The 18588-nt window shown below is 36.8% G+C and overlaps 1 long non-coding RNA gene and 1 pseudogene across 1 annotated transcript in view; one reads left to right on the forward strand and one right to left on the reverse strand.

Moving 5' to 3' along the window:
• Window positions 1-18588, reverse strand: part of LOC138849737 (uncharacterized) — a 37825-nt gene that overhangs the window by 10575 nt on the left and 8662 nt on the right. Inside the window, exon 2 of the long non-coding RNA XR_011388868.1 lies at window positions 10070-10128. This is a non-coding gene — a long non-coding RNA (uncharacterized lncRNA). The remainder of the gene's footprint in view (window positions 1-10069; window positions 10129-18588) is intronic.
• On the forward strand, window positions 13382-14203 carry LOC100343317 (thioredoxin-related transmembrane protein 1 pseudogene; annotated as a pseudogene).

An 18588-nucleotide genomic window follows, 5' to 3' on the forward strand; every position in this document is an offset into this window, starting at 1 on the left:
CACCTCAAGGATCTAGAAAACCTACAGCAAACCAGACCCAAATCTAGTAGGAGAAGAGAAATAATTAAAATCAGAGAAGAAATCAACAGGATTGAATCAAGAAAAACATTACAAAAAATCAGCCAAACGAGGAGCTGGTTTTTTGAAAAAATAAACAAAATTGACACCCCATTAGCCCAACTAATTAAAAAAAGAAGAGAAAAGACCCAAATCAATAAAATCAGAGATGAAAAAGAAAACGTAACAACAGACACCACAGAAATAAAAAGAATCATCAGAAATTACTACAAGGACTTGTGTGCCAGCAAACAGGGAAACCTATCAGAAATGGATAGATTCCTGGACACATGCAACCTACCGAAACTGAACCAGGAAGACATCGAAAACCTAAACAGACCCATAACTGAGACAGAAATTGAAACAGTAATAAAGGCCCTCCCAACAAAGAAAAGCCCAGGACCAGATGGATTCACTGCTGAATTCTACCAGACATTTAAAGAAGAACTAACTCCAATTCTTCTCAAACTATTCAGGACAATAGAAGAAGAGGGAATCCTCCCAAATTCTTTTTATGAAGCCAGCATCACCTTAATTACTAAGCCAGAAAAAGATGCAGCACTGAAAGAGAACTACAGACCAATATCCCTGATGAACATAGATGCAAAAATCCTCAATAAAATTCTGGCCAATAGAATGCAACAACACATCAGAAAGATCATCCACCCAGACCAAGTGAGATTTATCCCTGGTATGCAGGGATGGTTTAATGTGCGCAAGACAATCAATGTGATACACCACATTAACAGACTGCAGAAGAAAAACCATATGATTATCTCAATAGACGCCGAGAAAGCATTTGATAAAATACAACACCCTTTCATGATGAAAACTCTAAGCAAACTGGGTTTGGAAGGAACATTCCTCAGTACAATCAAAGCAATCTTTGAAAAACCCACAGCCAACATCCTATTGAATGGGGAAAAGTTGGAAGCATTTCCACTGAGATCTGGTACCAGACAGGGATGTCCACTCTCACCACTGCTATTCAATATAGTTCTGGAGGTTCTAGCCAGAGCTATTAGGCAAGAAAAAGAAATTAAAGGGATACAAATTGGGAAGGAAGAACTCAAACTATCCCTCTTTGCAGATGACATGATTGATTATTTAGGGGACCCAAAGAACTCTACTAAGAGACTATTGGAACTCATAGAAGAGTTTGGCAAAGTAGCAGGGTATAAAATCAATGCACAAAAATCAACAGCCTTTGTATACACAGACAATGCCATGGCTGAGGAAGAACTTCTAAGATCAATCCCATTCACAATAGCTACAAAAACAATCAAATACCCTGGAATAAACTTAACCAAGGACGTTCAAGATCTCTATGATGAAAATTACAAAACCTTAAAGAAAGAAATAGAAGAGGATACCAAGAAATGGAAAAATCTTCCATGCTCATGGATTGGAAGAATCAATATCATCAAAATGTTCATTCTCCCAAAAGCAATTTACAAATTCATTGCAATACCAATCAAGATACCAAAGACCTTCTTCTCAGATTTGGAAAAAATGGTGCTGAAATTTATATGGAGGCACAAGAGACCTCGAATAGCTAAAGCAATCTTGTACAACAAAAACAAAGCCGGAGGCATCACAATACAGATTTCAGGACATACTACAGGGCAGTTGTAATCAAAACAGCATGGTACTGGTACAGAAACAGATGGATAGACCAATGGAACAGAATTGAAACACCAGAAATCAACCCAAACATCTACAGCCAACTTATATTTGATCAAGGATCCAAAACTAATTCCTGGAGCAAGGACAGTCTATTCAATAAATGGTGCTGGGAAAATTGGATTTCCACGTGCAGAAGCATGAAGCAAGACCCCTACCTTACACCTTACACAAAAATCCACTCAACATGGATTAAAGACCTAAATCTACGACCTGACACCATCAAGTTACTAGAGAACATTGGAGAAACCCTTCAAGATATTGGCACAGGCAAAGAATTTCTGGAAAAGACCCAGGAGGCACAGGCAGTCAAAGCCAAAATCAACTATTGGGATTGCATCAAATTGAGAAGTTTCTGTACTGCAAAAGAAACAGTCAGGAAAGTGAAGAGACAACCGACAGAATGGGAAAAAATATTTGCAAACTATGCAACAGATAAAGGGTTAATAACCAGAATCTACAAAGAGATCAAGAAACTCCACAAAAACAAAACCAACAACCCACTTAAGAGATGGGCCAAGGACCTCAATAGACATTTTTCAAAAGAGGAAATCCAAATGGCCAACAGGCACATGAAAAAATGTTCAAGGTCATTAGCAATCAGGGAAATGCAAATCAAAACCACAATGAGGTTTCACCTCACCCCGGTTAGAATGGCTCACATGCAGAAATCTACCAACAACAGATGCTGGCGAGGATGTGGGGAAAAAGGGACACTAACCCACTGTTGGTGGGAATGCAAACTGGTCAAGCCACTATGGAAGTCAGTCTGGAGATTCCTCAGAAACCTGAAGATAACCCTACCGTTCGACCCAGCCATCCCACTCCTTGGAATTTACCCAAAGGAATTTAAATTGGCAAACAAAAAAGCGGTCTGCACCCTAATGTTTATTGCAGCTCAATTCACAATAGCTAAGACCTGGAACCAACCTAAATGCCCATCAATGGTAGACTGGATAAAGAAATTATGGGATATGTACTCTTTAGAATACCATACCGCAGTAAGAAACAATGAAATTCGGTCATTTGCAACAAAATGGAGGAATCTGGAACACATCATGCTGAGTGAAATAAGCCAGTTCCAAAGGGACAAATACCAGATGTTCTCCCTGATCGGTGACAACTGACTGAACACCAAAAAGGAAACCTGTTGAAGTGAAATGGACACTATGGGAAACGGTGACTTGATCAGCATAGCCCTGACTGTTAATGAACAACTTAATACATTATCCCTCTTAGTAGTTTTTTTGTCTGTTCTACTTAATATGACTGGTTTAATTCTGAAATTAATACACAGTTATTCTTAAGTGTTGAAAATTAACAGAAATGTGATCCCTGTTAAACATAAGAGTGGGAATAAGAGAAGGAAGAGATGTATAATTTGGGACGTGCTCAAGCTGACTTGCCCCAAATGGTAGAGTTAGAAACATACCAGGGGACTCCAATTCAATCCCATCAAGGTGGCATGTACCAATGCCATCTCACTAGTCCAAGTGATCAATTTCAGTTCACAATTGATCATAATGAAAGGACTAAGAGTCAAAGGGAGCACATAAACATGTCTAGTACCTGCTAACACTAACCGATGGAATAAATAAAGGGGAGAGTGATCCAACATGGGAAGTGAGATACTCAGCAGACTCATAGAATGGCAGATGTCCTAAATAGCACTCTGGCCTCAGAATCAGCCCTAGAGGCATTCGGATCTGGCTGAAAAGCCCATGAGAGTATTTCAGGCATGGAAAGCCAAGACACTCTGGCAAAAGATCTCTGTTAGTGAGATCCCAGTGGAAAGAACAGGTCTTCAAAGAAGGAGGTACCTTTCTCTGAAGGGAGGAGAGAACCTCCACTTTGACTATGACCTTGTCTAAACAAGATAAGAGTCGGAGAACTCAGAGGGCTTCCATAGCCTTGGAAACTCATGACTGGAGCATAGGGAGATTACTGATGCCATAGACAGGAGTGTCAATTTGTAAAGTCAACAACAGGAGTCACTGTGCACTTACTCCTCATGTAGGATCTCTGTCCTTAGTGTGCTGTACATTGAGATTTAATGCTATAACGAGTACTCAAACAGTATTTTTCACTTTATGTTTCTGTGTGGGAGCAAACTGTTGAAATCTTTACTTAATTTATACTAAACTGATCTTCTGTTAAAAAAAAAAAAAGAAATTATCAATTCCCAACTTGACTCTCACTGGGATTAAACATGACAATAGGTCTGATCTGATTTCATCATCATTTAAAAAAAATCATCTATTATTTTTCACTTTATGTTTCTGTGTGGGAGCAAACTGTTGAAATCCTTACTTAATGTATACTAAGCTGATCTTCTGTATATTAAGATAATCGAAAATGAATCTTGATGTGAATGGAAGGGGAGAGGGATTGGGAAAGGGGAGGGTTGTGGGTGGGAGGGATGGTATGGGGGGGAAGCCATTGTAATCCGTAAGTCGTACTTTGGAAATTTATATTCATTAAATAAAAGTTTAAAAAAAAACTACAATTAAAAGTAGAAATGAAACTTCAAAAAAAAGAATTATGAAATTCCATTTAAAAATAAAAACATTTGAATCCCTAATGTTTTCTGATCCAAAAATAATCATGACTATTACAGCATGAAACCTTTCCATTTTTCTTCTAGGCATGGACATGCACATACACACAAAGAAACAATGAAGCTAATCGATACTATGGAACAAATGAACCTAACTGATATCTACAGAACTTTTCAACTTATAGCTACAGAATACACATTCTTCTCATCAGTGCATGGAACTAAGATACTCATATGCTAGGCCATAAACAAATCTTAGCAAATTCAAAAAAAATTGTAATCATACCATGCATCTCCTCTGACCACAACAGAATGAAGTTGGAAATCAACAATTCAAGAATCTCTACATCACATGCAAACACATGGAGAATGAACAACATGGTCATGAATGAACAGTAGGTCATAGAAGAAATAAAAAGAAAATCAAAAAATTTGTAGAACCAAATGAAGATGACAAAGCATCATATCGGGGCTGGCACCATGGCTCACTTGGTTAATCCTCCGCCTGTGGCACCAGCATCCCATATGGGCACCATGTTCTTATCCTGGCTGCTTCTCTTCCAGTCCATCTCTCTGCCGTGGCCCAGGAAGGCAGTGGAGGATGGCCCAAGTGCTTGGGCCCTGCACCCACATGGGAGACCTGGAAGAAGCTCCTGGCCCCTGGCTTCGGATCAGCATAGCACCAGCCTTGGTGGCCATTTGGGGAATAACCCAGCAGAAGGAAGACTTTTCTCTCTCTGTCTCTCTCTCATTGTCTATAACTCTACCTGTCAAATAAAAAAGAAAAACATCATATCAAAGCACGAGATGGGGCCTGTGCTGTAGAGTAGTGGGTAGGGCCTCCACCTACAGGCATCCCTCATGGGTGCTGTTTCAAGTCCTGGCTGCTCCACTTCCAATACAGCTCTGTGCTATAGCCTGGGAAAGCAGTGGAAGATGGCCCAAATCCTTGGGCCCCAGCACCAGCATGGGAGACCCAGAGGAAGCTCCTGGTTCCTGGTTTCAGATCAATGCAGCTCGGGCCATAACTGCCACTTGGGGTGTGACCCAGTGGATGGAAGACCTCTCTCTCTTTCTCTCTCTCTCTCTCTCTCTGCCTCTGCTTCTGCCTCTCTGTAACTCTGACTTTCAAATAAATAAATAAATCTTTTTTAAAAAGGAGGCATACAGTAAAAGCAGTATTAAGAAGGAAGTTTATAGCAATTGGTGCAGACATGAAGAAATTGGAAAGCTACCAAATAAATGAGTTATCAATGAATCTCAGGGACCTCAATAAACAGCAACAAACCAAAGTCAAAATTAGCAGGAGGAAAAAATAATTAAAAATAGAGAGGAAATACAAAATTGAAAGTAACAGACAAAACAAAAAAACAAACAAACAAAAAATACAGGGCCGGCGCTGTGGGTCAAGATGTACACTGCATGGCCATCCTCATATATGGGTGCCGGTTTGAGTCCCAGTGCTCCACTTCCATTCTGCTGTCTGCAATGGCCTGGGAAATCAGTAGATGGCCCAAGTCCTTCGGCCCCTGCACCCGGGTGAGAGACCAAGAAGATACTCGTGGCTCCTGGCTTTGGATTGGCCTAGCTCCAGCCATTGTAGCCATTCAGGAGTGAACCAGTGGATGGAAGATCTCTCTCTCTCTCTCTCTGCCTTTACCTCTCCACAATCATGCCTTTCAAATAAATAAATAAATCTTTGAAAAATATCAGCAAGCAAATGATAATCTATTTTTTAAAAAATACAGATCACTGAAATGAAGAGCTGGTATGTTGAAAAAATAAAACAAAATTGATACACCATTGGCCCAACTAACCAAAAAAAAGGAGCAAGAAGACTCAAGTCAATAAAATCAGAGATGAAAAAGGAAATGTGATAGCAAATACCACATAAATAGGAAGAATCATCAGGAATTACTACAATGAGCTGTATGCCAACAAATTGGGAAATCTTGAAGAAATGGATAGATTCCTAGACATAAAATCTACCAAAATTGAATCATGAAAACATAGAAAACCTAAAGAGATCAATAACCAATTTGGAGATTGAGTCAGTCTCTCAATAAAGAAAGCCCAAGACCAGATGGCATCACTGCTGAATTTTACCAGATACTTAAAGAAGAACTAATTCCAATTCTTCTCAAGCTATTCAAAACAATTGAAAGGGTTGGGAATCCTCCCAAACTCCTTCTATGAAGCCTGCATCATCTTAATTCATAAGCCAGAAAAAGACACACCAGACAAAGTGAACTACAGACCAATATCCCTGATGAATATAGATGCTAAAATCCTCAACAAACTATTAGCTAATTGAATACATCAGTATATCAGAAAGATCATTCACCCAGACTAAGCGGTATTTATCCCTGATATTCAGGGATGGTTCCACATTCACAAGTCAATAAATGTAATACATCACATTAACAAACTGAAGAACAAAAAGCCATATGATTACCTCAATATTAATCAAATTGGATATACAAGGAACATTCATCAACATAATCAAGGCAATTTATGAGAAGCCCACAGCCAACTTTCTATTGAATGGGAAAAGCTGGAAGCATTCCCCCTAAGATCTGGAACCAGACAAGGACGCCCAATTTCACCATTACTACTTAATATAGTACTGAAAGATTTACACAGAATCTCCAGGCAAGAAAAAGAAATCAAAGGGATACAAATTGGAAAGGAGGAAATCAAACTATCCCCATATGCAGATGACATGATCCTTTATATAGAGGATCCAAAAGACTCCACTGAGAGACTCCTAGAACTCATAAGAGTTCGGTAAAGTGGCAGGATATAAAATCAACACAGTAAAATCAAAAGCCTTTGTATACACAGACAATATCATGGCTGAGAAAGAAAGAACTTTCAAGATAAGTCCCATTCACAATAGCTCCAAAAAGACTTAAATACCTTGGAATACATTTCACCAAGGACATCAAAGATCTCTACAAGGAAAATTACAAAATACTAAAGAAAGGAATAGAATAAGATTTTTCCATTAATTAAAGTGTTCTATGTTCAAGGATTAGAAGAATTAGCATCATCAAAATGATCATACTACCAAAAGCAATTTACAGATACAAGGCAATCTCAATTCAAATACCAAAAATATTCCTCTCAGATGTAGAAAAAACAATGCTAAAATTCATATGGGAATATATGAGATTCTGAATAACTAAAGCCATTGTATACAACAAAAACAAAGCCAAAAGCATCACAATTCTGTATGTCAAGACATATTACAGGGCAATTATAATCAAAACAGTGTGGTATTGGCACAAAAACAGACTTGTAGAGCAAAGGAACAGCATAGAAACCATAAATCAATCCATGCATCTACAACCAGATTACAAAGGAGCTAAAATCAATTCCTGGAGGAATGACAGTCTCTAACAAATGGTGTTGGGCAAATTAGATCATTGCATGCAGAAGTACAAAATTAGACCCCTACCCTTCACCTTACACAAAAATCCACTCAAAATGGATGAAAGACCTAAATCACGACCCAAGACCAGCAAACTACTAGAGAACTTTGGGGAAACTGCAAGACATTGGCATAGGAAAATACTTTTTGGAAAATACTCAGAAGTGTAGGCAATCAAAGCAAACAATTGACAAATGGGATTATATCAAGCTGAGAGGGCTCTGCACTGCAAAACAAAGGTTCATCAAAGTGAAGAAGCAAATGACAAAATGGGAGAAAATCTTTGCAAGCTACGCAACTGATAAAGGCTTAACATACAGAATTCAACAGCAATAGAACTAACAATCCAGTTAAGAAATGGGCAAAGGACTTGAACAGGCATTTTTCTTTTTCTTTTTTTTTAAAGATTTATTTTATTTATTTGAAAGACAGAGTTATAGAGAGAGGCAGATACAGAGAGAGAGGCCTTACTACTGCTGGTTCACTCCCAGATGGCCACAACAGGCCGGAGCTGTGCCAATCAGAAGCCAGGAGCCAGGAGCTTCTTACAGGTCTCCAATGTGGGTGCAGGGACCCAAGGACTTGGGCCATCTTCTACTGCTTTCCCAGGCCATAGCAGAGAGCTGGATTGGCAGAGGAGCAGTCAGGACTGGAACCAGAGCTCATATGGGATGCTGGTGCTTTAGGTTAGGGCTTTAACCTGCCGCACCACAGTACCAGCCCTGAACAGGCATTTTTCAAGGGAAGAAATTCAATTTCCAACAGACACTTGAAAAAAAATGCTCAGAATCACTATCCAACAGGGAAATTTAAATCAAAATCACAGTGAGGTTTCACTTCACACAAGTTAGAATAGCTCAAATACAAAATTCCACTTTGACCATGGCCTTGTCTAAATATGATCAGAGTCAGTGAACTCAGGGGGCTTCCATAGCCTTGGCAACTCATGAAAAGAGCCTAGGGTGATTACTGATGCCATAAACAAGAGTGTCAATTTGTTAAGTCAACAACAGGAGTCACTGTGCACTTACTCCTCATGTAGGATCTTTGGCCTTAGTGTGCTGTACATTGAGATTGAATGCTATAACTAGTACTCAAACAGTATTTTTCACTTTATGTTTCTGTGTGGGAGCAAACTGTTGCAATCTTTACTTAATGTATGCTAAACTGATCTTCTGTATATAAAGAGAATCGAAAATGAATCTTGATGTGAATGGAAGGGGAGGAGGAGTGGATAAGGGGAGGGTTGCAGGTTGGAGGGACGTTATGGGGGAGAAGCCATTGTAATCCATATTCTGTACTTTGGAAATTTATATTCATTAAATAAAAGTTAAAAAAAGAAAAAATAAATAAATTAAAAAAAATTCAACAAATGATGAATGCTAGTAAGGCTGTGAGGTTAAAGATGCTCTAATCCACTGTTGGTGGGAATGTAAACTGGTGCAACCACTGTGGAAGCCAATATGGAGATATCTCAGAAATCTGAATATAGACCTACCATATGATTCACCCATCCCACTCCTGGGAATTTACCCAAACCAAAAGGAAATCAGCATATGAAAGAATTATTTGTACCCCTATGTTTATAGCAGCTCAGTTCATAATAGCTAAGATATGGAATCAACCAGATGTCTATCATCTGGATAAAGAAAGTATGGTATATATACACTATATAATGACAACATATTTAACACATTTCATGGGGACAATTCTAAGAAGATAACCATACTGCCCTCTCTCGCTTTCTCCATCCCTCAATCCCCCTTTTTCCTTCCTTTTAATCTTTAATTTTTGCAAAAACATAATTTCAATCCACTCTATAATCACAGGCTTAATGCACCACTAACCACAATACTCATCAAGTAGAAAGTAGAAAGATCACATTTCCACAGGAGTATAAACAAAAGCTAAAAACAATTAAATTACAAGATATCACTTTCATCCTTATGTAATTTTTTGTATCCTATATTAACCATCAAGAGTTTCAACATTGTTTTTGTCTAGTCAACATTTAGCCACTTGCATTTCAAATGTATTGATCTTACCAAGTTTGCCTAATTTGTTTCCTGGAAACACTGAAGAACCATGTTGTTTGTATTGTCACAAAATTTATGGTCAAATGTCACACATCATGTGAATGTCCTCAATTTCTCATCTAGAAATGTTTTCCATCTTCTCTGTCCTGCTCTGTGCCTACAAGAAACACTTCTAAGTCTTTTCTTTTGTGGGGGTTCGCCAATGAGACACACAATGAAATAGGGATTTGATCCCTTGGTTCCCTCCCTGAAGGCTAAAGTTAGTAGTAGTTACCTTCTTTGACCTAAATTCACAGGGCCTACCTTGTCTTCCTTTCCTTCTGTTTCAGCTCTCTTTTCATTCTTTGTTTCTTGTCAGGACCCTAAGTGACAGAGGTAACAAAGTCCAGTAAGAAAATTTTGACAACATTTTCTTCCCTGCTTTCTTCTTGCTCAACTTAAGTCATCCATTATATACCTTTTTCAGCTTATAGGGATAAACATTTCTTTTAAGCAGAAATATATGTATTTTTTGTGGGAGAATTGCTTTATTAGATTGTATATGTTGTTTAAAAATTTTTAACTTTTATTTAATAAATATAAATTTCCAAAATAGAGCTTTTGGATTACAGTGGCTTTTAACTTCCCTCCAATCTCAACCCTCCCATCTCCTGCACCCTCTCCCATCCCATTCATATCGAGTCATTTTGAATTATCTTTATATACAGAAGATCAATTCAGTATGTATTAAGTAAAGATCTAAACAGTTTGCACCCACACAGAAACACAAAGTGTAAAGTACTGTTTGAGTACTAGTTACATTATTAATTCACATAGTACAACACATTAAGAACAGCAATCCTACATGAGGAGTAAGTGCACAGTGACTCCTGTTGATTTAACAATTGACACTCTTTTTTATGGCGTCAGTAATCACCATAGCCTTTGTCATTAGCTGCCAAGGCTATGGAAGCCTTTTGAGTTTGCCAACTCCGATCTTATTTAGACAAGCTCATTAGTCAAAGTGGAAGTTCTCTCCTCCCTTCAGAGTAAGGTACCTCCTTCTTTGATGCCCTGTTCTTTCCACTGGGATCTCACAGAGATCTTTCATTTAGGTCATTTTTTTTCCACAGTGTCTTGGCTTCCCATTCCTGAGAAATTCTCATGGGCTTTTTAGCCAGATCCAAATGCCTTAAGGGCTGATTCTGAGGCCAGAGTGCTGTTTAGGACATCTGCCATTCTATGAGTCTGCTGTGTATCCCACTTCCGATATTGGATCATTCTTCCTTTTTAATTCTATCAGTTAGTATTAGCAGACACTAGTCTTATTTATGTGATCCCTTTGACACTTAATCCTATCATTATGATCAATTATGAACTGAAACTGATCACTTGGACTAGTGAGATGGCATTGGTACATACCACCTTGATGGAAACATATGTCTTAAACATATGACAAACTATGAGTTCTATTTTTTTAAATATGTATTTTACTTTATTTTCAAAGCAGAGACAAAAGTTGGGGGGGGGATCTCTTATCTGCTGGTTCACTCTCCCAAAACCTACAACAGGTGGGACTGTATTAGGCTGAAGCTAGGAACTGGGAAGCCAATCTGGGTCATCCACGTGGTTGGGAGGCACCCAACCACTTGAGCCCTCACCTCTTGCCTACCAGAGTGCTCAAGTACCCTGACATGGGATGTGAGTTTCTCAAGGAGCATCTTAACAATTACAGCAAATACCCACTCACTGTAAGTTCTATTTCCTTTGTACCTATCAAGCATCAGTCTCTTGATCATCATACACATTCCTAGAAATGAGTATAGTAATATTCATTTATTAGTCAATCAATAAGCAGTTGTTGTTTTCAAACCTAAAATCTAACCTAAGTAATTTCTGTAATTGTTTTATGATCCCAGTTACTTCTGTAACGTTGGGACAAAGCATAAGTCACTTAACAACAACAACAACAACAACAACAAAAAACCTGCATATCATCAATCAAGTAGAAATAGCACATAATCTTTAAAAGCTTTGAAATTTCTAGGATCCCCTTTGGGATTAGTCAGCAAAATTGAATAAGACTGCTGTGTAGAAAATAGATTACACACTTTAATCAAATATAAATCTAACAACTGCATATGTTATCCAATGGACAGAATATGCCCTTACTTGTTTAAAATGTTATCTTTATATGTGTTTTAAAGAAATTTTCTTAAGAAATGTGTGAATCTAATTTTTAAAATTTTCCATTCCATGAATTTTCATGATCTTTACAAAATTACATGGGTCATTTTATATTATTTTAGTAGTCACTACAGTTAAATTGGAGGAAAATAATACATAAGGCAAATAAGGTCATTTTGCAGCAGACTCAAATAAACATTGAATTGTTTTTCTTATTTATCATCCTTACCAGCTAAGTTATAAAAACTTATTTGCACAACTTAAAAATAGAAAATTTGTCGAAATTGAATCTTGCAGAAATTTATTTAACTTTTCATTATGTAAATTGAAGAAGCAGAGCACCAACAGCTTTGACAAATGAAGATTAAGCACCTTATTTGTGTGGTTAGTTCACTCTCTTTCCCAAGCCACAGTTCTACAAGATACAGCGGGCCCCATTCCAGGTGGAAAGAGAAACCCTTTTAATGCCAGAATGAGCCAATGTGCTTCACCACAATCTTATCACACTGAGGAAGGCTGAGAGAAAAAAGGAATTCATAAATCTTAGGTGATTAGAAAATATGTTACTACAAGACATTGAAGAGAATGACAAGGCCATAAACTATGTAGGACAGTGGAGGGAGTTTATAATCTATTCAGTGCATGATCTGATGTTACACTTAATTACTTTGTGGGAAAATACACAAGCCCTGCTTAAAATAAGAGAAATGTTAGGAGATATTCTTTTCGCTTGGTAGCTTGGAAAGTATGATCCTATAGCTTGTATAGTACCATTGTGCTATTAAACACACAAATATGGTAGTAAAAATCTGTAGAATAATTAACATTTTTCACTTTGTAGACATTTTAAAGAGTAACAAATAGGAATCTGATTACCATACAAAAAATAATTTCTTACATGAAAAACTAGAAAAATTCTCAAAATCCTATAATCTAAAATCTAGAGGCAGAAAATGAAAAATATATATCATTTTATGAATATTACCTAATAAAAATGTCAAATGTCATGTTGTAAAAGCATTTACCCAAAAGAAATTTATAGTCCTTATCCAACAAATGATTAATATTCAGAATATATTAGCCACTCAAAACACTCAACAATAAAGCAACCAATCCAATTTACAAACAGGCAAAAAATGAAGACAGTTCTCAAAAGAAGAAATACAAAATGGCCAACAAACATATGAAAAAAATGCTCAGTATCACTAGACATCCAGGAGATTCACATAACTTCTATCAAAATAGCTATTAGTTAAAAGTCAGAGAGCAACAAATGCCAGCAAGAATCTGGAAAAAGGAGAAATTTTATATACTGTTGGTAGGAATGTAAATTAGTGTAGCCACTGAGGAAAACAGTATCAAGATTTTTTAAAAGAGGGTGGAAATGGGAGCTGTTGCAGTGAGGTTGGGCCTCCACTCTTTCTGTAAGATAGGGGAGTGGCAATTGACATGGTGCCCTCCAGGAGCCCAGTGCTTCCCCTGAGAGACTTGGTGTTGTTGCTTTGTGGGGTTCCCTACACCTACAGGCTGCAGAGCAAGGTGTGCATCATCACCGAGAGCTGGAGAGAGTTGCTGGAAGGAGAGTGGATGGCAGAATTTTATGCTCCAAGATGCTCTGCTTGTCAAATCCTCAACCAGATGGGAACATTTTGCTGAATGGGAAGATTTTGAAGTGAATATTGGAAAAGCAGATGTCACAGAGCAGACAGGACTGAGTGGATGGTCTATTATAATGGCTCTTCCTACTATTTACCATTGTAAAGATGGTGAATTTAGGAGCTATCAGGGTCTGAGGACCAAGAAGGACTTCATAAACTTCCTAAGTGAGAAAGAGTGGAAGAGTATTGGGCCTGTTTCGTCATAGTTTGGACCGCATTCTGTTCTGATGAGTAGTATGTCAGCACTCTCTCAGCTATCTATGTACATCAGGACTTGTCATTACTACTTTATTGAAGACCTTGGGTTACCTGTTTGGGAATCATACACACTTTTGCTTCAGCAACTCTACTTTCAGGATTGTTGTTAGGACTTTGCATGATATTTTGGGCAGATTGCCTTTCTTCTTCAAAACAATCAGACCACAGCCCTTCCTTCAAAGAAATTATTGCCAGAATTTTCTTAGCCTTTGAAAAAAGTGGAAGAAGAACAAGAGCCTGATGAAGATGTTTCAGAAAAGGAAGCCAAAAATGGAGGAAAAGCAAAGATTTTGCACAGCCAAACACCCTAAGACAACAAGCTGTGGGCCCCATGCAGGCCACAGAACAGTCCTAGTTTGTTTTTATACATCTCTTAGTACTATAATTTCAACAAAAATAGAAGATGGATCATTTCTTTTGGCTTGAAGTGAATGTGACTTGCTTGTATAACAGGATACATTCTAGCTTGTCATTAATTGAACGGTGTTTGGAAAACAAAAGCTCTAGTTATGAAAGCTTGGAAAATGTTTTAAGGACAATAAGGTGGCTTCAATAATTCTTACATTTTGGAAATATCTAGTGCCAAGTGATAAGATTTGTGTGTTTATTTTATAATTACCTGTTTGAAGTCTGAGTTGAAAAATTACATTTCTCAAGTATTACATTATGGAGTATTTAAGAAGCTTATGTTAGAGAAAACAATTTCTTATTTGATATAATTTTTTCTCATTTTCACTGTGTGAAAAAAAGAACATATTCCCATAAAAGGAAACTTACCCCATTGTTTCAAGAAATGTGTATTTCAGTAACAATTCTGGTTTTTTTAGAGAAATTGTCCAAAATCTCCTCATATTTTTAGATTATACAACTAATAATAACTACCTTACTTCTGTTACAACTTTCTATGCATGGTAATAGAGGAAATGCTACTACTGATCAAGGAGGTTTTTCTGAGTCCCTGATAACTCTCTCAGTTCTCACAAATGCTGATGGCTGCTTCTGTTCCCTCTGTGTTTGTATTTTCTTGGTTGTCATGAGTCAACTTCCTCAAGTTGAATGATGTAAACAGTATCACTGTTACGTTTACTGTGGGTAAATAATCCTTTTCAGTTGTTTCAAACTGAAATTTACTGAGGGATCCATCAAATTGAATTGTTGATAATTTAAAATTTAGTTACTCATTTCACTTTTGTTGAAAATATCTATTTTAATTTTTATTTTCTGTTTTATGGTTATTGAAGGTGAACATCCCTTACTTTTATTTGATGTGTAAGAGTCTTGGTATTTTACATTTTGAAAATTCACAGAAGCTTAATTTAATATAAAATAAAGTTTGAATTTTACTCAGGAAAAATAAAAGAAAATTTCTTAAAAACTAGAAATATAGTTGCCATGTGATCCAGCAATCCCATTATTGGGTGTCTGCCCAAGAGACATGAACTCATTTTATAAAAGAGATACTTGCCCTACCATGTTTATAGCAGCACTATTCACAACAGCCAAAATATGAAATCAACCAAGGTGTCTATCATCAGATGAATAAACAAAATATGATATATATGTATATATGTACATACATAGTGGATTATTATTTGGCTATAAAAAAGAGTGGAATTCTATCATTTATAGCAAAAATGGCGGAACTGAAGGATACCATGTTGAGTGAAATAAGCCAGACACAGAGAGACAAATATTACATATTCTTCCTTATGAGTAGAAGCTAAAATTCAAAAAAGAAATGCACATCTGTATCACTTTTGCTACAAATACAGTGATTTATTAAACTTTGTTTTAGATATTTGCCCAACAATTGATAGGAATTATATATTACTATAAAATCAATGATTTTGTGACTATTTTAACATTGGTTTTATATAAATGAAGTTTAACATCTTTTCATTTCATTATTGTGTATGGATAGCCCTTGCCTTCTTTTTTTGCTGGACTATTTATTTAGCAGAGTGTGTTAAGCCTTTGACTACAATGTATGTTAAAAATATCATCTCAAAAACATTAATAAAGGAAAAATGAAAAAAACAACTACAGTATAATATTCACTTTTTTTTGTCCTATGACACTAGAAAACAAAATTCTTGGGTATTGTCCTCTCAGAATTTCAGGAAAGTTGTTTTATGATGATACATGTTAAAGTAATACTTATTTTTGATGAAATATTTTTTGAATTTTTAATTACATAAAATATAAAGAAATAAAAATAATTTAAAATAATCCTACCAAAGATAGTTATTATTCACAGTTTAAAACTGATTATACAATTTGATTCCTGTGTTATTATTTCACATTGTGCCATGTGTCTCAGTATTCTCCTGTGGTTTAGCTGTATCATAATTTAGCTACTATAAATGATACCTTAATCTGAAAATTTATTGAAGTTTATTCTGCATTTTAAAAATCTATTTAAGAGGGGCCAGCACCATGGCTTACTTAGTTAATCCTCCACCTGCGACGCCGGCATCCCATATGGGTGCCAGGTTCTAGTACCGGTAGTTCCTCTTCCAGTCCAGCTCTCTGCTGTGGCCTGGGAGGGCAGTGGAGGATGGCCCAAGTGCTTGGGCTCCTGAACCGGCATGGGAGACCAGGAAGAAGCACCTGGCTCCTGGCTTTGGATCAGCACAGCGCAGGCCGTAGCAGCCATTTGGGGAGTGAGCCAACGGAAGGAAGACCTTTCTCTCTCTGTCTCTCTCTCTCTCACTGTCTATAACTCTACCTGTCAAATTAAAAAGAATAAAATTTAAAATAAAAAAAATCTATTTAAGACTAAATCATAATACCAAGAAAGGGAAGATTAACATCTGTAAGATACTTGATACACATAGTAGACTTTTCACCAAAACCTGATATTGTTATAAAACATTTTTCTTCAGTGTTTCATTTTTCAAAATTTATAGAAAAGAAATAAAAAACAAAATATATCTCCGATATGAACAATGATTGTAGAGTAACTAAAAACAGTGATTAAAAAGCACTTTTAGGGACAGACATCTGACCTAGAAATTAAGATGTCCACAAAGATGCCTTTGTCCTATAGTAGAGTACCTTTGTTTGATTACTGGCTTGGATTCTTGATTCCAACTTCCTGCTAATGGAGACCATGGGAAGCAACCAGTGGCCCAAATAGTTGGGTCCTTGCTACTCACATGGGAGTCTTAGACTTAGTTTCTATTCCTTGGTTCTCCGCTGAGTGTTGCAGTTATTTGAAGAGTGAACCACCAGATAGGAGTGCACTGTATGTGAGTGTGTATCTGTATGCTGATGAAATAAATCTTTGATATAACCATCTCTAAAGATTTAGAAGGTTTTTGTTATCCAGTTAGCACCCTCTCCAAATCCCATTCAATTTGGCCTGGAAGAATCAGTAGGAATTCCAAAGTGAAACAAGTGAAGGAACATACTCTTAACTGTAAGACAAATTTCAAAAAATAAATAAATAAGTCAAACACAAGAACCATAAGTTATTCCTAAATTTAATTACTTGACCCAGTAAAATCTAGAACAAGATAACTATTATGAACAGCTTGTAACTAGCTATACCTGAGAGAATAAATTTTTACAACAGATCATTCTAGTTCATGAAACACAAAAATTATTGTGTGTAGGAATAAACATTATATGAGAAAAAGATACAAAATTAAATGTTTACATTTGCAACCAACATGTCAGTAAATTACTTGAAATTCCTCTAGTTAGGGACCTATTCATGTATAAGTAAAATATGCTTTTTCTGAAAATGTATAAATTTTGGCATTTTAAGAATGATAAGGGGTCGGCGCTGTGGCATAGTGGGTAAAGCTCCTCCTGCAGTGCCAGCATCCTGTATGGGTGCCGATTTAAGTCCCAGCTGTCCCACTTCCAATGCAGCTCTCTGCTATGGTCTAGGAAATCAGTAGAAGGCCCAAGTCCTTGGGCCCCGCACCCTTTTGGAAAGACCAGGAGGAAGCTCCTGGATCCTGGCTTCGGATCCACGCAGCTCCAGCCATTGAGGCCAACTAGGGATTGAACCAGCAGATGGAAGACCTCTCTCTCTCTCTTTGCCTCTCCTCGCTCTGTGTAACTCTGTAAGATCTCTGTCCTTCAAGTGTTGTACTATGTGAATTAATGGTAAAACTAGCATTCAAACAGAACTTTATACTTTGTGTGTCTGTGTGGGTGCAAACTGTTGAAATCTTTACTTAGTATATACTGTTAATCTTCTGTATATAAAGATAATTAAACATGAATCTTAATGAAGGATGGGATGGGAGAGGGAGTAGGAGATAGGATGGTTTGCAGGTGGGAGGGAGGTTATGGGGGAAAACTGCTATAATCCAAAAGTTGTACTTTTGAAATTTATATTTATTAAGTAAAAGTTTAAATAAATAAATCTTTAAAACAAAAAAATAAGAATGATAAAACTCTAATCCTTCTTAATAGAATTTTATAGATTTTATAGTATGTCATCAAGCTACATTACCAAACATGTCATCCATTTTCCTATCATTATTTTAGTACGATATAATGTTTTGCAGTAATTCACCATTAATAGAGGAAAGCATGCTCTAAAGAACTGTGTGGCAGCACATAGATGTAGCCTTTTAGAAATCCATGTCTTTTGTAAACCCCTTTAATTGTTTCTGGTATTTTCTTTCAAAGCATACTTTAATTCATTATTGCAACATTGGCTAGTGAGAGACAAAACTTGCCCTTTAAAAAAAGTTTTTAATGATCTGTAAATGGCAAAAC

The sequence above is a fragment of the Oryctolagus cuniculus genome, chromosome 5 (assembly GCF_964237555.1).
Source record: "Oryctolagus cuniculus chromosome 5, mOryCun1.1, whole genome shotgun sequence".
Classification (NCBI taxonomy): domain Eukaryota; kingdom Metazoa; phylum Chordata; class Mammalia; order Lagomorpha; family Leporidae; genus Oryctolagus; species Oryctolagus cuniculus.